We start from the raw sequence: 7,047 nt of genomic DNA on the forward strand, positions 1-7,047 counted from the left end.
ATAACTATGTCTATATTCATTATTTGTATATTGAAAGTATTTGATTTCCCTATTATTAATAAATTTGATGTAAAACAATGTCAATTTTTACTACTCACTTGTTGGGGTAACATGATCATCGATGAGAGGGGTGATTACGGCATGAAGATGAACCATAACATCAAATTTAAGTTTATTTACATCCCCCAAATTGAAAAAAATGGTTTTGTGGTTACTGCGGATCAATGATTTTCAAGAATAGTGCCTATGAAAGCGTGCGGTAGATGTGGTATAGGTTTCTAACGGGGTTTACCTTAAGTGCAACGACAAAAAAATGGTTTGGTGTTACAATTGTGTAGGTTGTCAGAAGCAGTGGTTTATCAACAGCGATTAAAACAATAAACCGCCATGGGTCATTAAACAACGCTGCGATTGAACACATTGAAATTTCCGAAACAAGATATTTGCGACACGGTATTTGTTCGACAGCAATGGTGAATAAACCATTTAAAATACTATGCGCAACAGAATACTTGTTTTATTTTATTAAGACGTAACTTTATGACTGGAGAAAATGAGAAAAAAAAAGAAGTTTGGATTGAAAATTCACACTTGCTCAAATTGCCCCAACATGGGCTCATTTTACCCCCATAAGCACTTAAGCAGGTTGAAAGGTTGATAAATTGGACATGAATGCTAATACTCCACACATTGGTTTTAATGAATCAACGATAAAAAAAAGTGTAACACTTGTGGCAAGTAATTTCCTTAGGGTGGCCAAATTGCCTCCATTTGCCCTACTGGTTCCCTGCATTTTCACTAGGTGTTGTTGCATTAACATTCCTTCCCTTCTTTCCGTGATTGTAAGGACGTGGCCAGGTATACAACTGCTACTGTATGGGAAAAGGTACTAATCCCAAGTACCAATTTGCGACAATATACAGTAGATTGCTCAATTGAGCATTGTATAGCCACCCACGATTTGTACAATCACATACGCTATGCTATGTTTGGTGGAAAGAAGACATTCTATATGACCGTTTTATTAAAATCAACCACTTAACTAAAATCGTTTTTAGTGTCAAAATACGTAGGGTAAGACACCCAGAAATAGCCCTCCCCCCAGTTTTCGCCCACCTATTCTAAAACCTTCATTTCTCGAAAACTAGTGGTTGGAAACAGGTTTTCAACAACTAGTTTACGAGAAATGAAGATTTCAAAATAGGTGGGCGAAAACTTGGGGGGAGGGTGATTTCTGGGTGTCTTACCCTATCGTAAAAACGTTTTTTCTTTTTATTTTGGGTATTCAGTTGAAGCTACCTGGTTCTAGTAGCTTAGTTTGACAAGGCTGAACCCGTCCCTACACTCCCCCTACTAGGACACAGACCGACAATGGACTTCTCTACGATGGCCACTTGAACATCGTGTGCAGTAGTTATATGTTGTGCTAAAGTAGTATTTTAAAATTTGCAGTTTTCCATTAATAGCGTTTGAATCATATTCCCAATTCTCATCAAACGGAAGAAGCTCAGAACGATCGTTTTAAAATTTTATTAGGTCAATGCCAATTTCTCAAAACGACCCATTCGCTTATGCAGCCATGCATGCAGCATAATCTTCGCCGTCATCCCAAGGGATTCTGGTCGTTCGTCAATACAAAGAGGAAAGAAAACGGACTACCGTCAAGAGTGTTTCTTGACAATGATGTTGCCTTGAATGTCGAGGACAAATGTAATCTCTTCGCCAAACACTTTTCGACCGTCTTTTCTAATGCTTTGCCATCTCAAGCTGACATCGCAAGAGCAGCGAGAGATGTACCTAACAATGTCATCAGCATGGATGTTTTTACCGTTGAAACTGATATGGTTGTCTCGGCGATAAATAGGATAAAATCGTCCTTTTCAGCAGGCCCTAGTGTTATACCATCAGCGGTTCTGAAAAAGTGTTCCGATATCTTGGCTATCCCTCTGTGCATGCTTTTCAACTTATCACTTCCTACTCAATGGAAGTGCTCTACCATGTTTCCGGTGTACAAGAAAGGAGACAAATGCGACCTGAGAAACTACCGAGGCATTACTTCTCTTGGCGTGGAATCAAAAGTGTTCGAGTCACTGATCTACGAAAAACTGTTTGTCTCATGCAAAAACTACATCAGTTCGTATCAACATGGCTTCTTTCCGGGTCGATCCGTAGAAACGAATCTTGTCAGTTTTACATCATATCGTATGGATAATATGCGCAAAAAGCTCCAAGTCGATGCCGTGTATACTGATCTACAAGCAGCATTTGATAAAGTGAATCACGACATACTGCTTGCAAAACTTGAAAAAATGGGATGCTCTACAACATTCTGCAACTGGCTTCGATCATATCTAGTGCAACGTCAAGTGACCGTCATCATTGGAGATCACTCATCCCATTGTTTTTCTAACGGCTCCGGAGTCCCCCAAGGAAGCACGCTGGGTCCATTGCTGTTTTCGCTTTTCGTGAATGACGTAACTTTTATCCTGCAGCGTGGAGGCCTGCTGTTGATGTTTGCAGACGATCTCAAATTATACATCGTTATTCGAAATCTGGCGGACTGCCAAGAATTGCAGAAGCTCCTGGATTTATTCAAATGTTGGTGTGAGCGTAATATGATGGTCCTGGCTGTTTCAAAGTGTTACGTAATAAGCTTTCATCGCATTGCCGAAACCGTGGTTTTCGATTATAGTATCGCAGGAACAACTTTACAACGTGTGGATCATGTTAAAGATCTAGACGTCGTGTTGGATGACAGGCTAACTTTCAGACGCCATTTTTCAACTACGATCGACAAAGCGAATCGCCAGCTTGGTTTTATTTTTAAAATCTCAAATGAATTCCGCGATCCTTTATGCTACAAAGCCTTGTACTGCTCATTGGTACGCTCTCAACTCGAATTTGCTTCTGCTGTCTGGAATCCATATCAAGCTGTTTGGACTGCTCGGTTCGAAGCTGTGCAACGCAAGTTCGTACGATATGCCCTGCGCCATCTCCCATGGACGGACCCGCTGAATTTACCACCGTATGCTGATCGCTGTAGTCTGCTGGGGCTAGATGCTCTTGATAAGCGGAGAAACGTGGCGCAAGCCGTTTTCATCGCCAAACTTCTGTTATCCGAGTACGACGTGCCAGATTTGTTGGAAAAAATTCCATTGTATGCACCCTCACGATCCCTTCGACCTCGAGATTTGCTCTTTGAAGAAAGGCATAACACTAATTATGCTGCCAATAGCTGCTTTGTCGCTATGATCCGCCATTTCAACGAGGCGTCGGACCAATTCGACTTCAACATCAGTTCATCCGCGTTTCGTCAACGGCTAAACAGATTTTTTATCAACTGACCTTTAGTTTTAAGTCTTCATGTAGACGACACAGTCAGATGAAATAAGCAAAATAAAAAGAAAAAAAAAAGAAAATTTTAAACCTCGCTCAGACGATCAACAGGTAATAGAAGCATTCTAATACGTATTGATGACTCTGGTACGCGTACAAGTGCTACTGAATCAAAAGGCCAAAACGGGCCAAAGTTCAGAACCATTCAGCAAGCAATTATCAATAAAATAAACTTACTGTTTTAACCACTACATATTCTGAAGCTCATCTCAAGAAAACGCCGAATACTATCTTTATGGGCCTATGGTGGTCTTAGCAGCATCAAAATCGCCTCCTAACAAAATTCAACAGGTAATAAGTTTACAAACATTACATGAGCTTCAATTTGATGATGGGCTTAGGAAGTCTTATGGTCGATCTTTACGTCTCTGGTAGACCCCTTTTTGACTATACCGTTGCATAATTCCTTTCAAAGCAGTTTGCCAACCGTACACGGAACATGTTGTTCAAGAAGACGCTGTTGCATCTGAATCGGAGGGAATCACGAGGTCTATTGCTAACTAACTTCGTAATATTTTAAAATTATTTTTGTCATTTTATTGTCAGAGTCAAACCACTTTGTCTGTTTTTATGTTATTTAGATGACTGAGTAAAAACTGTTGAAAACAATCAAGTAACTATTGATTTACAATCAAAAATTTTTTTTTGCAATTCCTGATCATAATACCTGGTTTACAGTTCGTCTTTGAATGATAAAACGGCCTACTCTTCCGTACCAACAGAATGGGTGCTTTAAGACCATTATGCAACTCAAATGGGTTGCATAAAGTTCATTATAGCACTCATTTGGGTGCTATAAATAATGAAAAACCAACATTAGGACAGTAGTTACATTACTACATTTAGCTGAATTAGCTTGGGTGAGTGTTCAAATAGTGTATGCTCTGCGCCTCTTAATAAATGAAATAGTTCAATGAACATGACATCAAAATTTTCCAAATACAGGTCCATCTCTCGCTTCATGGCTCGTCGAGCTATGCAATGTGGCACGATAACATGGAATCTGATTGTTCTCTGCCGCAACATAATTTATTGGCATGAATGATCATGTGGATTAAATTCTATTGTACAATTTTGGTATAGAATTGTCATAATAGAGCCCATTTTTCGTCATTGCAAAAAATAGCGTGTGCAACTCGTGGCAAAACTCGATTTTTTCAGCACTCGTAGTATTTATCCAACTCGGCAAGCCTCGTTGGATAAACGTACAACTCGTGCTGAAAAAATCATCTTTTTGCAACTAGTTGCACAAACTACTATTTTCGTTTCCACTAATTTTAGCTATGCCAAATAACTTTTGTTTTAGCATTTTTTCCATAGGTGATTCCTTCCTATTGAAATATTTGAAAAAAGTCGTGGGAAACAGAGGGTTAAATTGAAACATAACAAAATAAGACTGACGCCACGTTCCTAGATTTGATAAATCTTCTCAGTGAATAAACTCAGTGAATCCAACAGTCCATTCCCTACGAATGTCGATAATCTTAAACTCATTTTTAATCAACCTATCTATCTAGTTTCAAGCGTGGCTACGACTCATCGTCACAGGAAACGCATAAGTATTGCCGGAAAGAAGAGATCTCACATCATCATAACTGATGAAAAAGGCATCTGCCTGACTGCACTACCAGTGCTGTGCACCATCACCATCAACACCTTTTAACACCCTGATATAGACACGCTTATTCTTCTGCATTCCACACGCTCCTCAACCATCATAGTAACACAAAGCTATTTATTGTGACATGCCTATTGAAATGATCGGATTTGCTTCTTCCATCATTCTCCAAAATATAAAAGAGTGGCACGATACAGGACCATCATTTCACTTGCCTTCGAAAAGATACTCATCACCATCAATTTGCAGTTGTATTGCCATTGGGCCGTACACACATATAAAGCTAATCGTGTGAAAATTAATGCAAAGCATAGAACACAATATCTTGTGCAGCGGGGATACACATTTTCGCATGTTCTTCATCAGCACGAGCGTCGTTCCATTTGGTTGTCTTGGACGCTCTTTGTGCAATGATGGTTAGCCATATAGAAAGAGTATCATTTTAAGTTTTCTTTGAATGTACAAAGAGCATCCTGACATTGCACAGCCCTGTGCATTACCATTCAAGGCTCCAAGACACGATGTCTGTTGGATCACATGCACATGCGTTAAATCAGTGCGTCAATGCCAGATAAACACGCGACACCAAACAAAAATAGTCAACATGTGATACCACTTCGACAGGACATGTCTTTGATTGTCATCTCAGTGCGAATAGCGTAAGCCCACCCATCGCATCAAGACCACATATTCTAGGAGAGGAAATATCGATCGGAACACTTTTTGGCATTTAAAATTTTAGCCATATTATCAATTTCATATTTTGATAATTTTTTAAATTTTGTTTTTCGAGTTTTTTATCCAATAAAATAATTTTATGAATATATTCATCTTTTTTGATTGTTCAACATATTAGAGCTTGAGAATTTTCTCATTCAATGCTGACTTATCGCAGTTTTCAAATTTTCAGAATATTTTTTTATTTTCCGTGTAAGAAGTTGGATTGTATCATTCACCACCTTTAGGACTATTATAGCCTTCTATTGAATAAGTTTAGTTGTGGAGGAAAGAAAAATTAAACCATTAATCTCGCGCTTAGTTTCATAGGGGCGTAACTGTATTGATCGATTTCTCTAAATCGATTTTATATTTTGTTTACAACTCAATCGTTTCAAAAGCTATCACCGTGATTATAGATTCTAGTGAAAGATACAATCATCCTTTATCACACCAAACTATTGAATCATCGACAAACTAGCGCAATCCGGTAGAATAATAGAAAAAAAAAACTTCGACGAAGAGAAATCGAGCAATACAGTTACGCCCCTATGAAACTAAGCGCGAGAAATGTTTCAATCTTCAAAGGTGTACACGGTTAGATAAAAGTACCTAATTTTAGGTACTTTTTTTCTTGCATCTCCCTCCCTCTTTCCTTTGTTGCCATAAAATGAAGAGCAACACCACTCAACAAGGGCAGTAAAGTGTGGGAACCCAACGTTAAGTATGTAATCTCATGTTTACAAAAGTTAAGTGAAATTTACCTAACTTTTGGTTAATTTCTATTTAAAATTAAGTATGTTTTACTTAATATTAAGTGAATTTTACTTAATTTCAAGAAAAAAATACCTTATATTGGATCCCCACACTAAACCCCCGATTTGAGTGAAAAGTACCTAATATTAGGTACTTTTATCTAACCGTGTACGAGCAAAAACACGGAGGATCAAATACTTACGATATATGTACTTTTTTTCGCTGCTCTTAAGAGTAAGGGGCTGTACACTTATTACGTAAGTACTTATGAAGGAAAGGTGTTTGTTATTTTCATACGATCCATATACCTAAATAAACAATATTTTGTATCAAAAAATCACACATGGGGGAAGCGGGGTTGAAACCCCCACAAAAATGGCTTAAGTAATTAATGTACGACCCCTTAAGCCAGAGGAAACGTGACCGCGTGAGGCGACGCGACTGTGCAATGTGACATTTCATTGATAATAATTGTTATTTCTTTTCGTGCGTCGCACGTCGCGTTTAATGTGGCCGGCATCTTAGATTAAAAATAAAGTTACGGCAGCTATTTCCGTCTG

Source organism: Armigeres subalbatus, chromosome 2 (genome assembly GCF_024139115.2).
Source record: "Armigeres subalbatus isolate Guangzhou_Male chromosome 2, GZ_Asu_2, whole genome shotgun sequence".
NCBI classification, from domain to species: Eukaryota; Metazoa; Arthropoda; class Insecta; order Diptera; family Culicidae; genus Armigeres; species Armigeres subalbatus.